The sequence below is a fragment of the Haemorhous mexicanus genome, chromosome 15 (genome assembly GCF_027477595.1).
Source record: "Haemorhous mexicanus isolate bHaeMex1 chromosome 15, bHaeMex1.pri, whole genome shotgun sequence".
Lineage (NCBI taxonomy): Eukaryota > Metazoa > Chordata > Aves > Passeriformes > Fringillidae > Haemorhous > Haemorhous mexicanus.
Window position 1 is genome coordinate 695,544 of NC_082355.1, and position 13,846 is coordinate 709,389.

The 13,846-nt window shown below is 53.2% G+C and overlaps 1 protein-coding gene across 1 annotated transcript in view; it reads right to left on the reverse strand.

Annotated features, from left to right (window-relative positions):
- Positions 1 to 13,846, reverse strand: part of KCTD16 (potassium channel tetramerization domain containing 16) — a 55,665-nt gene that overhangs the window by 40,658 nt on the left and 1,161 nt on the right. The gene's annotated exons all lie outside the window — the stretch shown is intronic.

The following is a 13,846-nucleotide window of genomic DNA, read 5'->3' on the forward strand; positions in this document are numbered from 1 at the left end:
TGGGATCAGGGTCCCCGGGTGCCTCTGTCCCCCCAGTGCTGCATTCCCAGACCTGCTGTGTTTGGAGGGTGGGAACAGAGCCACCGAGGCTCCGTGGGCTTTAGCAGGGAGAGCTGTGATTGCACATTTGCATGCGGGAGAGAGGATGAGTAATGGCAGCAGGCACGAGGGAGGAATAGCTGAACCTGATTAGCCCACACCTGCACTGCTGCTCTGCCCTGGCCCATGTGCTTGTGGGGTTTGCTGGGACCCTTCCCTGCAGCCGTGCTCCAGGCTGGACACGGGAACTGCACCAAGGACAGGGAACAGACAGAGATTTATTTTTGCTGGCCCAGGCACTTGATCACAGTCAGACCTCAGCAATACCTTCCTTGTTAGGAGAAAGCTGGGCAGACACTTCCTCAATGCTGTAACCCTTGGGAAACGTTGTTTTCCCCAATCTACAGATCTCAAACACCTCCAGCTTGTTCCAGCCGCAGGGAGCTCTGGGACTCTCCTGCTCTCTGCACTGGGCTCTAAATCAAACAGCAGCAGCAGCTGGCAGCAGCTCCCCGTGCCCAGCACACACAGCAAACCTCCTGCAGGGGCAGCTCCGAGTGCCAGGTCACTCCTCACCCCCTCGGGAGGTGCCACCTGCAGCCCCAGCAGGGACGGAGCCCAAGCACAGCCAGGCTGGCACAGGGGGCACGTGGCTGAAAGGGAACTCCTGGGTCCCTCCCTGAGTGTGTGACACTGGACAGGGGCACCAGGCTGGAAAATGGACACAGGTGCTTTGTGCCAAACGCTGGGGCCTTCACATGAAAATGAGTGCTGCGTGGTGGGTGTAAAATATTCAGGTGGACATTAATAATTTGTAGCAGTACATGTATTTTCTTTCTATAAAAAATGAAACAAGCTCATAAGTTATGACAAAAATGCAACCCCCTGTTTCATGACAAGGTTAGATAATCCCATCCTTTATGGCATAAAAGTGGGGTCAGCCTGGGGTTATTTCAGTGCAACCAAGAGCAGCAGCCTGCCCTGCCATCCTCACCCCAGGTATGCAAGCCCTGCCTCGGGTGTGGAGTCGGCAGGGTGGGGGTCAGGGCTGAGCCTGGGCCAGGGCCGAGCTGCCCTGGCACTGGGACAGTTCTTCAAGAGGAGGGTAGGTGAGCACATGGGAACCGTAAATAAAATATTGAGAGAGGAGTTTTAGGCAGAAATTGGGCTATTTCAGTCTGTCATTCCATGGAGAAGAGATTCTGAGACTTGTACATGTGCACAGACACAAACGCTCGCAGGGAAAGGAGAAATGACAAGCAGAGCAGTAACAACAATAGTCAGAGAGTAATTTGTTCTTAACCTGTTCAAAATAAAAATAACTGGTGAACAAGTTCACTCCTTGGACCATCTGCATCTCATAAACATAAGTTAAAATCCTGCCACCATCTGTTCCATTGGAATTTTAATGCCTCACCAATATGCCAGCTCCCAATCCTGCAGCAAGGACAGCAGCCCCCTCAGTCACCAACCCTCCTGCTGGGGCTGGGCTTTACTGGGAGGGGAGCAGCCTGGAGCCAGCTCAGGCAAAGCAAAGCAGGGGCTTCTCCTCCCTGGGCTGGGGGAAGGAGCCCCAGGCCACCAGCAGCACCCCAGGAGCCCCCACAGCCCCCAGGGAAATTTGGGCTGGACATCTGAACCGTAAAATGTGAACAGGAAAAAAATCCTCTGGGTTCTCACAGGGCATATTCTGTTCTCCACAGCAGCACCCATTTGCCATCCTGCAGAGTCAGCAGCATGTGTAGTCCTTCCAGGAGGGATCAGCCCTTCCAGGAGGGATCAGCCCTTCCAGAGGGGGATCAGCCCTTCTAGAGGGGGATCAGCCCTTCCAGAGGGGATCAGCCCTTCCAGAGGGGATCAGCCCTTCCAGGGGGGGATCAGCCCTTCCAGAGGGGATCAGCCCTTCCAGAGGGGGATCAGCCCTTCCAGGAGGGATCAGCCCTTCCAGAGGGGGATCAGCCCTTCCAGAGGGGATCAGCCCTTCTAGAGAGGGATCAGCCCTTCCAGAGGGGGATCAGCCCTTCCAGGAGGGATCAGCCCTTCCAGGAGGGATCAGCCCTTCCAGGAGGGATCAGCCCTTCCAGAGGGGATCAGCCCTTCCAGAGGAGGATCAGCCCTTCCAGAGGAGGGATCAGCCCTTCCAGAGGGGATCAGCCCTTCCAGAGGAGGATCAGCCCTTCCAGAGGAGGATCATCCCTTCCAGAGGGGATCAGCCCTTCCAGAGGGGGATCAGCCCTTCCAGAGAGGGATCAGCCCTTCCAGAGGGGATCAGCCCTTCCAGAGGGGATCAGCCCTTCCAGAGGAGGATCAGCCCTTCCAGAGGAGGGATCAGCCCTTCCAGAGGAGGATCAGCCCTTCCAGAGGAGGATCAGCCCTTCCAGAGGGGATCAGCCCTTCCAGAGGGGGATCATCCCTTCCAGAGGGGATCAGCCCTTCCAGGAGGGATCAGCCCTCCCAGGAGAGCTCAGCCCTGCAAAGGGGAGCAGGTCCAGTCCCCTGGCACTCCCTGTGCCCTTGCTGGCCACGGAGGTGGCTGTGACTGCTCAGCCCCTCTGCTCCTCTGCCAGGCACCAGCCACACTCACCTCCCTGACTCTGGTGGTGGTGACAAACAGATCTGAGACCCCAGCCAGAGCCAGAGTGGCTGCTGGGTGAAACCAGGTATAAGTTTGGATTCAATGGCAAAAAATGTCCTGTGAAATGTCTAAAAAAAGCTACTTTGCTAAATTAGCCTAGCAAGATTTATCCCATCTTTTAATTAATCATTACTAGAGAGGTTGTTGAAAGTCTTTGCATATTTTTTATTGGTCCTAGTGGGAAGAAATCCATTTTAAAATGGAAATTAATATAATATCTGCACAGCCTTCTTCAGTGATTTTTTTTGCTTAGCAATATTGTAGAGTTACAAACCATACATCATGTCCTGTGCTGCTCAGAATCAATTTCTTCACAGAGGAAAACCAGAAATGTGCTCCCTCACCACTGCAGGATATAAAGTGAATGAAGCTGAGGGAGGGAAGAAAGGCAAAACACAACCAAGCAAGTAAATCTTACAGACGTAGCCCATATCCATTTTTTCCTGATCAATGGAACTCTGTAGGCATGTTCACAAAATTTAATTAAGTTCTGTTCCCCAAGAAATCTATGTGCAATGTTTCCCTGCAATTATTTATTTACTGTCTGCCATGTAGCTTTTAGCTTTCCTCAGGAGAATGCTGGATTTCTGCTGCATTTCCATCAGCACAGGCTGCTTCCAAAGGCTTTGGGGGAGGGTTTGCTCTTCCCTCTCTGCCTGTGGGTTGATTGTCTTTTTGCAGAGAAAATCTGTGAATGTTTTTAGGCATTCTAAAATTCTACTTCAGCATCACAGAGTCACAGAACCACGGATGGTTTGGGCTGGAAGGGACCTTAAAGCCCACCCAGTGCCACCCCTGCCAGGGGCAGGCACTGGAAGGGCACAATTGGGTGGCCCTGAAGCTTCTCAGCTCCAGGCTGGGATTCTGATGGTGTTTGTACCAGGGCAAAAGCAGGACAGGCAGGGTCCAGCTGAAGGCCAGGCTGCTGTGCTGCCAGCCAGGGGTGCTGTGGGAGCCAGGGCTCTGCCTGCTGCCAGCCAGGCTTGGGCTGGTCCCAGCCTGGAGACCCTGTGCTCCTGCACAGCAGGCACTCCCGGGGTGGGAGCCATCCCATGATGGGAACAGAGCAGCCTCAGCCAGCCCTGAGTCCCCTGCCTTATCTGCAGGAACCCGAGAGCTGTGGAGCTGCTCAGGGAGAGGTGGGCAAATCTGTCATCCTCCCACACGAGCAGGGCCTGGCTGCCAACGTGCCACCTGCCTGTTCCAGCCTGCTGGGGACTCGTGGGCTGCTGCTGGAGGGAAGGCAGGCAATTATTGACAGTTTCCAGTGGATCAGCTCCAGTCCTTCGAGTCTCAGCACACCAAAGATTATTTGGCTTCTTAAATCCAGAAAACTTGTATAAAGTGAACACTGATGCTTCCTAGGTACAAGTCAAGTATTTTGAAGATTTGGAAGTGGAAATAAGATAGAGCAGGGTTTGATCCTCCCCACCAGTGATCTCCACTAGATCTGGTGCCTGGGCTCTCCCCAGCCCTGGAGATGTCACTGTGCTGTGAAAATGCTTCCCACGCACCAAACTTAAAGGAACTTTTCAATCCCTCTGCACGAAATGGCACCTCTTGACTTCTGCCTTCACCTACAGGACTCTAGAGCTGCAGATTCTTTAATCAAGTCTTTACCAGTGAAAGCATTTTTATCAGCATCCTTATTTAAATATTCTTTGTCTAGGCAAGGGAAGGCATAGAAGGTTTCTGTCTGCAGCCTCTGCTCTGAGGGAAGGGAATGATTTAATCCTCACGTAATACAAGAGCATTGACTTGAGAGAATAGAGGGTTTGTTCTCCTGAATGCTCACAAATTAATGAAATCAAGAATACCTGGAAACTGCTCTTCTCCCAGCTAGAAAGGAGAGGTTTTGCATCCTGGTAATTGTGGCTCTGCCAGGGAGAGAGAAGCCGCCCATGGGCTGCACGTGGGCTGGGTTAAACAGCGCCCAGGGGAATTCCTCAGGCCCTGGGTACAACAGCTCTGTCTCCAGGAGGCTGTGGCTCAGGAGGTGGTGGCAGGGTTGAGACAAAGTCATCGTGGGCAGTGCTGGCAGGAGGGCTCAGCCAGAGCACTGGGGTTAAAGCAGGGCCAGGGCAGTGCCCGTCCCTGTGCTGGCACTGCTGGGGCACCTCCAGGGCTGGGGCAGCTCTGGGGAGCCCTGGGGGGGCTGGAGCATGGCCAGGCAGGAACAGAGCTGGGAAGGGGCTGGAGAATCCCTGAGGGAGCTGGGCAGGGGCTGGAGAATCCCTGAGGGAGCTGGGCAGGGGCTGGAGAATCCCTGAGGGAGCTGGGCAGGGGCTGGAGAATCCCTGAGGGAGCTGGGCAGGGGCTGGAGAATCCCTGAGGGAGCTGGGAAGGGGCTGGAGAATCCCTGAGGGAGCTGGGCAGGGGCTGGAGAATCCCTGAGGGAGCTGGGAAGGGGCTGGAGAATCCCTGAGGAGCTGGGCAGGGGCTGGAGAATCCCTGAGGAGCTGGGAAGGGGCTGGAGAATCCCTGAGGGAGCTGGGCAGGGGCTGGATAATCCCTGAGGAGCTGGGCAGGGGCTCAGCCTGGAGCAGAGGAGGCTCAGGGGACCTTGTGGCTCTGCACAGCTCCTGCCAGGAGGGGACAGCCAGGTGGGATTTGGCATCTGCTCCAGGGAACAGGGACAGGAGGAGAGGGAACGGCCTCAGGCTGGGCCAGGGCAGGCTCAGGGTGGGCACAGCAGGAATTTCCCCATGGAAAGGGGGCTCAGGCACTGGCACTGCCCAGGGAGGGTTGGAGTGCCCATCCCTGGAGTGCCCAAGGCAGGGCTGGAGGTGGCACTCGGGGCTCTGGGCTGGGGACAGGGTGGGGATCAGGCACAGCCAGTTCTGGATGGGCTGGGAGGGCTTTTCCAGCCTCATGGATCCTGGGATTCTGGGATTCTGTGACAGCATGTCACAGCCAAACTCCTGAGACAGAAGGATCCCAACTTCCAAGAAGTTTTCAGCAACGTTTTTCCGACAGTGACCTCTCAAGGCAGCCCAGCTGCTCTTAAGCAAAGCACATGAAATATTTTCCCTGTGTCACAGTGGGAGATTCACCATGGCAGCCTTTCCAATTAGCCAGCCCCCACGGGAGCACGCACTGCCAGGGCAGAGCTGCACAAATGCTGGGCCAGCTCTGCACTGGGGGAGCTGCTGCAGCTCTGCTGGGCTCAGCACAGCTCCTGCCATTAACCCGAGCTCCTCAGAGCTGCTCTTCTGACTCTAAAAAAACATCAACAAGAAAGGGCATCAATAATATAAGTGGCATTATTTATGCATAAAAATTTTGTTACCACTGACCACTGCTGGACCATTAATTCTGAAAAAGAATTCCCTCTGCAATTCCACAGGAGGACAATGGTCATTTATTTTCCCCACAATTATGCTGCAACATCAAACCAAAGGAAAAAGCACCAGGCAGCCTCTTGAGACCCAGTTCCCTGCACTGACTGCTCCTGATGGTCAGGAGAGAAAACCAAAGAAAACCAAAGCCAACATTCTTTTAGAACAAGCAGTAACTCCTCAAATTCCTTGTTATTGATTTTGGCACATTAGAACAAGAGGGTTTGAGATCTTCAGCGTTTCCCCTACACTCACCTGCCACATGACAACACACAGAGGCAATGGCACTGTGAGAGAAAATTCTGTTCCAGCTGTCTGTGAAAGCCCCATCATGGCTCCTGCTGGTAGATTGAGTGTAAGTGGTGGTCAAAAATCCCATTTTTATAGGAGCATCAAAGGGCAGGTTTGCAGTCAGCCAAGTTCACCTCCCAGCCTCGAGATCAGCCTCTGAGATCCTTCTGGGACCAGAGCTGGACCTGCCCACACCAGGGAAAGCTCTGAGCTGAGAGAAACCCAGTGACATTCCCTTTGCAGGAGCACAAACACTTTCCCAAGCTCTCTGGTGGTGTGGTCTTTCCTCACTCAAGCTTTGCTTGGAGTTTTTTGCTTTGGAAATATTTAAAGTGCAAAATTCAGTCAAAATCAGCATGTTCCACTGGGTTCTATTTCAGCCTGATTTAATTCCACTGTAAAAATACACTCTGATTCAGATTGATGGAAATTCAATCTGAAGTCCTGAAATGAGTCTCCTCCAAAAAATGCAGAGAGGATTTTTCTCTCTAAACTTGACTTTGAGGCCCTGGCCAAGCCTGAAGCCAGGAGGGCAGTGCTGGGTCTGCTCCCAGCTGCAGCCCCTGCTCAGATCCAGGGTGGGAGCACCCCTCAGGCTGCTGCTGCCTCCAGACTGTTCTAGGAACACTCCCCAGAGCCCAGGATCATTCTCCTCCTTTGGGATTTAGTGTTTAGTTCCAACACCACAGCAGCAGGATTTCCAGGATGGATTGCAAACCAGGATGGCCACAGTTCTCCTCACTTTGTTTCTGGTAGAGGAATTTTTTAGCTGCCCTAACAGCTAATCAATGAGCTCCTGGAAATCGTTAATCACATCCTTAGGAGAGTCAGAGGCAGTGCAGGGAAATTTGTAACACAAGTGATGTATGAGCAGCTCCTGGATGGGAAGGACATGAGTGAGAGTCGATAGAGGGGTCACCAGGGCACCCTCCAATTGACCAATTTACATTTGTGGGCATTTCAACTCAGCTTGGACCAGCTACTGAAATGCAAAACAATTCTAACAGCTCCAGACTTCTCGCTCTCCTTCAAACACTGTTAGACAGCTGACTTAGCAAGCTGCTTTGGGAAACCAAGGAAAACAGCCCAGCCAGGGCTCTGCTGGGCACTCTCTACTTCACTTTCTCAGCCCCTGCTAGCAGAGATAGAGCCAAGGGACAATCACTCCAAGGGACATTTGCTCCAGAAGCCATAGAAGCAGGGAACCATTGAATGGGGTGGGTTGGAAGCCCTGTCACTGCATGCCCTGGCAAGCAGTCTCTCTGTGTAAGCCCAGAGTGGCTGGGAAGGCTCAGTCAGGTCCATGAGCCTGGGACCACGCCAGGCTGCTGCCCTGAGCCAGGGAGGGACACATCCGCTGAGCACTGAGCTCTGGCACCACCCCTGAGTGCCCAGAGCAGCCCTGGATGGAGCCAGGTGCATGCCAGGTGTTCAGCACCTCCCAAGCCATCCCCACAGCACACTCCCTCACCGAGCACATCTGCAGCTTCAGCTCCTCTGTTCCCCAGGCACTGGGAGCAGCATTAGGAGCCCTGATAATGGCAGCAATGTTTGAGTGCATTCCAGAATTGACCTGAGTACATCTGAAAGTAGCAGGGGAATCGCTGCCACAGGATTCCTGGGTCTGGCCAGCTCAGGCAGCATCACACCTCAGTGACAATTGAAGTGACTCCACCAAGCCTAAAGCACTTTAGTCTGTTTTCTTCCTTCATAAAAAATACAATTTTGAGCAAGGAAGCTCAAAGAAAAAAGGGTTCTTCTTTCTGTGTGCAAAGATGTAATTTATATTTTGCTTTGTGTCTCCGTATTTATTGTACGTTAGCCTTGAACTTGAAAAGCCGAAAAAAAAAAGAGGAGAAACTGAGAAAATATTGTGGTTACAAAATTAAACAAATCCAGGATGGCTGGACAGAAAAAACCCAACCTGCTGCAAGGCAGTGTTTGTCTGTGTGCACAATATGTTGCTGGTATTTACTGAACGGCAAACGTCGGGTTGTGTTTTCTCATTTGCACTCCTTCACTCTTTCTGAGTCTGTTTTCCTGAGAGCCACAGCCACATTTCAGCAAGCTCTGGAGGAGGCAGAGCTCAGCAGGCTGGAGGAGCTGCAGAAAGGGGCTGCTGGGAGCCCTTCTCAGCCCTGCCCAGGGTCATGGGTCACCCCACCCAGGAGTGCCCTCCCGGGCAGCAGGGCTGGCATTCCCCGTGCCCTCAGCCCTCCCTGGCACACACTGCTGCTTCCAGCACAGCAAACCCTGCCCAGCTCCCAGATGGGGCTGGGCACCCCTGTGCTGCTCCTGGCACACGGCCAGCTCAAAGCTGCACTTTCAAATACATGGATTTCTCTTTTTTCCCCCCTAAATGCCAGCTCTCCTTGGTTAATCTGTTAGTCATTATGGTCTTTTTCTGGATCACAGAGCAGCAGCAGCAGCAGCACTCAAGTGCCAGGGGAGGCAGTGCCTCCATCCCTCCCCACTCCCTGTGGCAGCACTGGTGGCTGGGGACAGTGAAGATGTGCCCACAGCTGTGCCCACGGCCAGGCCCTGGCCCCACGGGGGTGTTTGCAGTGCCCCTGGCACACTGCCCTCCTGGCAGCTTGGGAAGGGAGGGAAAACACAAACTGCAGGCCACAACCCGCTCAAAACATCTGCAGGCAGGCTGATTTATCTCCTCAGCCACGAAGCCCCTTCCTTCCCCCAGTCATGGGAGAGAGGGACAGAGGGACAGAGGGACAGAGGGACAAGGCTCCTCCTCAGCAGCAGCCTGCCTGGCTGCTGTGCAGCTGCTGGGACAGGGGCTGCTGCCATGCCCAGGAGGTGCTTGGAGCAGGGGACAGACGTGGACAGAAGCAGGGCAGTCCATAAGGGTCACTCCCAAGGGTCAGGGGTAACCCTGGCCAAAGGGCAGCGAGTACTGGGCAGAGACAGGCCAGAGCCAAAGCCACCCTCGCTGCCTCCTCAACATCACTGTCTGTAGATTGTTAGAACCAACTCCGAGCCCTAAATCCAAACAACTCTTCCGTCAAGTTTTGCTTTGCTTACTCACTGAGCAGCAGATTCTTGGCCTAATCTGACAATCAGATTTGACACAACTGGTGGAAATAACATAACTAACAGCATTTCTGGTGGAAATAAAATAAATAACAGCACTGGTGGAAATAAAATAAATAACAGCATTTCTCATCTATGGAATAACTCTAATCAACTCTGCAGGTTTTTCAGCCTGCCCCGACAAACTGGGAGAGCAAAAAAGCTTGGAGGAAGGTCCTTCAGCCATGAACAGACTGACAGACCTGGCTGGCTGCAGCCCCACCACCTGCAGATGATCATGCTGGTGAGAGGGTTTGCTTTGGCAAGAGGAACCAGAGGCATCAGTGATGACAATAATTACCTGGAAACAGAAACATCTCCTGTCAGCAGGGAAGAAGCTTGCATTATTCATTGGATTAGACTTCATTTTGCTCACTTTGGGGTCATTTTGATCTTCACTGATTTAAAACCAGACAGAAGCAGCTCCTGGATCATGTGACAGTATTGGTTTAAAGAGAACTGGGTGATGTTCCTCTCCCACATCTTGCCCGTTTGACAGCACAGCTGTGGGTGTCACTGTGCAAAGGCTGCTCCGTTTTGTGAGTCAAATTTCTGCCACACAATGAATTTATGAGTCAGTGGTAGGCACATCAGTATGGGATCCTTTAGCTCAGTCACACATGCACAGTGACAGGCCCCAGCTGGCTGCAGCAATCCCAAATGGATCCTCTTGTAAAACAGACACCAGGATTATCCCAGGGAACAGTGCCCAAAGGACAGGCGTCGGGAACATCGCCTGACATTTCTCCTTCCTCCTGCACGTCCCCACCCAAGAGGATTCATCTGTTTATCCCAGGATACTCTGCAGCCTGCTTGACAAACATCTCTGCCCATCAGCCTCCTGCCAGCAGCTGCAAGGCACACCTGGCCAGCTCCTGCCCAGAGCAAGGGGGCCCCCAGCATCCCCAGGTCCCGGAGCGAGCAGAGCCAGCACAAGGCCTGCAGGAGCATCCTTCATCCATCCTTGGCTTTCAAGCTACAGCACCAGCAACGCCTCACCTTTTCCTCTGCACATCTGCAGGTGCCTGGGCTGCTCCCTGTGTGCAGCTGGGAAGGGGCTGGTGCAAGGAAAGGCTCCACCAAATCAGAACAACCGTCCTGTCAGCCCTTCTCAGAGAGAGAGGGGACATGGCTCCAGGGTGTTGGGGCAATAGCCGTGTGAGACGGGGCTGACAGGCAGTTTTATGCCATGCCATGCCATGCCATGCCATGCCAGGCCATCCCTGGCTGTGTCCCTGAGGTGCCAGCTGCCCCACAGGCACACACATCCCGCAGTGTCACAGCACTGCTGGCAGGAGCTCAGGCCTTGTCCCTTCCTACCCTGCTGTTCTGCTCTCCTGGCAGTGCCAGCAGCCACACGCAGGGTGTCACCCGCAGTGTGTCAGAGCTGTGGGATGGAAGGAGCAGAGTGCTGCTTTGTGGGTTATGGTGGAGAGGAGCACGGTGCTGCCATGGCCCAGGAATGGGGCCAGGCTATGGAGGGCTGAGCCAGCCTGCTGCTGTCACAGCCCCCGTCCCCAACACCACTGTCACCAGATGTTCGAGGGCACACCTTCAGTTCATCACATTGTAAAGGCTGAAAACAGGGGAAAATGAAGACCCAAGCAGAGGCTGTTCACCCTCTTCAAAAATGAGGGACTTTGGAGATGAAGTTTTACTTTAAGATCATTAAAGCAATAGAGGGGTGAACCCACAAAATGGTTCTGGTCAGAAATCCAGCCATAGCCAGTAGAAAATTTAAGGAAATATCTTTGCTATAGGAGAAACCGGAGGGAAAGGAAATGCATGGGCAGCCCCTCAGCTCTCAGTCCCTCCCCTCCTGTGAGCAGGAGCCTGGCAGTGCCCCATGCCACCCCACGGGAGCTGTGTGTCACAGAACTGCTCAGGGGTGGCTCTGCTGGCCCATCCCAGCCTGCCCCCAAGCCCTGCAGTGCCTCGGCCCATTTGGGGCTGGCTGGAGCCTGGCAGTGCCCCTGCTGTGCCCACGCCCCGGGCTCTCCTCAGCAAACAGCTCAGGGCTGGCAGTGCCAGGCTGACCTGCAGGGCTGGTTTGGGAAAGCCTCCCCCACGGGGAGCTCTCTCTCCTACACCCCCTAACAGCACGGCACGGGCCCCTGGGACAAAGGGCCATGCAATATTGATGGTGCATTTCTTCCCTGCACGCGCTGTACCCGTGTGAGAGCTGCTCAGCTCACACCCCCTCCGCTCCATCTCAGCCACTTTCAGATGGATTTGAACATGAAAAATGCTCTTTATCTTTGTGCCAACCACAGGCATTTTCCTTCTCGGTGCTATTTGGAGCATACAATGTGCTTGGTGTATTGAAACACCATTCCTCCCTGTATTCTTGCTTCTTTGGAGCTAATCATCCATTTCCAGCTGAGAGTATTTCCTCCAACAGACCTTTCACGGGAGTTCCTGAGCAGCCCTGCAAAGACCACCTCTGCCTCTGCCTCCCCAGCTGTGTTAGACTCCTCCAGGTTCAGGCCCATTAACCTGCTCACAGCAGCTAGATGATTAATGCTTACACAGACACAGCTGGCAGCATCTAAAGAAGTAATTATGGCTAAGCAGCTGCAGAGGAGATGCCATGTTCCACTGCAAAGCCAGATGTCAGTTTTATGGGTCCTCAAAGTTTCAGCTGAAAGGCCTTTGGGACAATGGGAATGGAATCATTTCAGGAGATTTGGAGAGGGAGCTCCTTTGCTCCAGGTGGAGCCTGCTGTCAGGTGCGTCGGCTGCAGCCAGCCCTGGGTGTGGGGCCAGGGAAGATCCACAGCCAGAGCTCCACGGCAGCAGCACCAGCCCCAGGCAGAACTGAACCACTCGGGCTGGGACAAGAGAGGGTCGTCTGGCACCACAGCCATGGCTTTGGCTTTTACCTGGGGAAGGACACTGAAAAATCCACCTCTGAAACTGTATCCGTGTCAAAACCCCACAAAACCCATCAGAGCCAAATCCAAAGCCTGCTGAACTGAGTAGGAATCTTTCCAGGAACTTCAATTGGATTTAACTGATGAGAGAAGATTTTGTGACACCTGCTATGGACTTTCATTCTCCAAAATTTCTACCGTACCTCTCCTCTTGGTCCCTACCCTGGCTGAAGTGATGTGGGAGCAGTGTGCAATCCTTTAAGGTAAAAATTACAGAAATATGAAAATCAGGAGTCTGTTCTGCTAATTCAGGGAAAGCCTATGTTCATCCTCTCTTCAATTAGCAGAGATCATTGTGCCTTTAAGGAACTTATATTTTTTCCCTATTTCAAATATAAATGCCAGCACAACTTTTCTAATCCATTCCTTTACCTACATTCATTCTCCTCCTAGAACTTGTACAAGACACTGTAATTTCAAACAGAAGCTTCTTAATAACACAAATCATCTATCCCTGTCAGAATATAAGCGGATCCATGACCTTAGAACTATTTTGCTAAGAAATCCAGCTAGAAAACTAATTTTAAGTAAATCTACAGATGTCAAAAACCCAGATGGCTTTTCAGGATGCTAACTTAAGCTTCATTGCATAAGCAGATTAGGGCTGCCTGTTGAGCCCCACACAAGAGTAGATGGCACTGAATCCATGGAATTACACCCAAACTGTTCACTTCCTGATGCATCCTCCACCGAAAACTTTTGTCAGCTCCCCACGCCAGGAGCCTGCTCACTGTGAGCACCACACCCAGGGTGGCAGCTCTGCATTCTCCTTCTATCTCTCTGTCCCTCTATCCTTGTGTCCCTGCATCCCTCTGTCCCTCTATCCCTCTGTCCCTCTATCCCTGTGTCCCTGTGTCCCTCTATTCCTCTATCCCTCTGTCCCTCTATCCCTGTGTCCCTCTGTTCCTCTGTCTCTCTATTCCTCTGTCCTTCTGTCCCTCTATCCCTCTCAAGGCCACTTGCCAAAGCAGCAGCTGGCTACACTGATGGATGCAACTGTTCCATCCTTCATCCTCCTCAAATGAAAATGGAGGCAAAGAGCCTCATGAACCTCTCAAACGTTTCGGCACAGCAGAAGCGGAATGATTTTCTGGTACAGCCTCACGGGATCCAGATTAGCCCGGTGTTACCATTGGTAACCAGGCTGTAGCTGGCTATCAGCTGGAGTTAATGAGCCCTTGAGCACTCCAGCTCAGGGCAGCAGCAGCGTGGCTCCGGGGTGGCTGCGGGAAGCAGGGCACACGCTGCTCCTGGAGAGGACACTCGCTTTTCCACGGCCGTGTTGTGTAACCAGGCCCAGCCCCTGCCCCTCTCCGCTCCGAGCCCTCATTCCAGAGCACAGCAGCTGCTCTGAGAGGGCCCCTCTGAAATGCGGCCAGAGGGATGGAATTGTGTTTTCCCCTCCCTGCGTGGAAGCGTGTCAGGGCAGCTGACAGATGGCTCGGCTGCCTGTGCCTGATGATTAACAAACCTCTACTACCTTTGCAAAGTGAATCCCAGTCAAAGGTTTTCTGTAATGAATT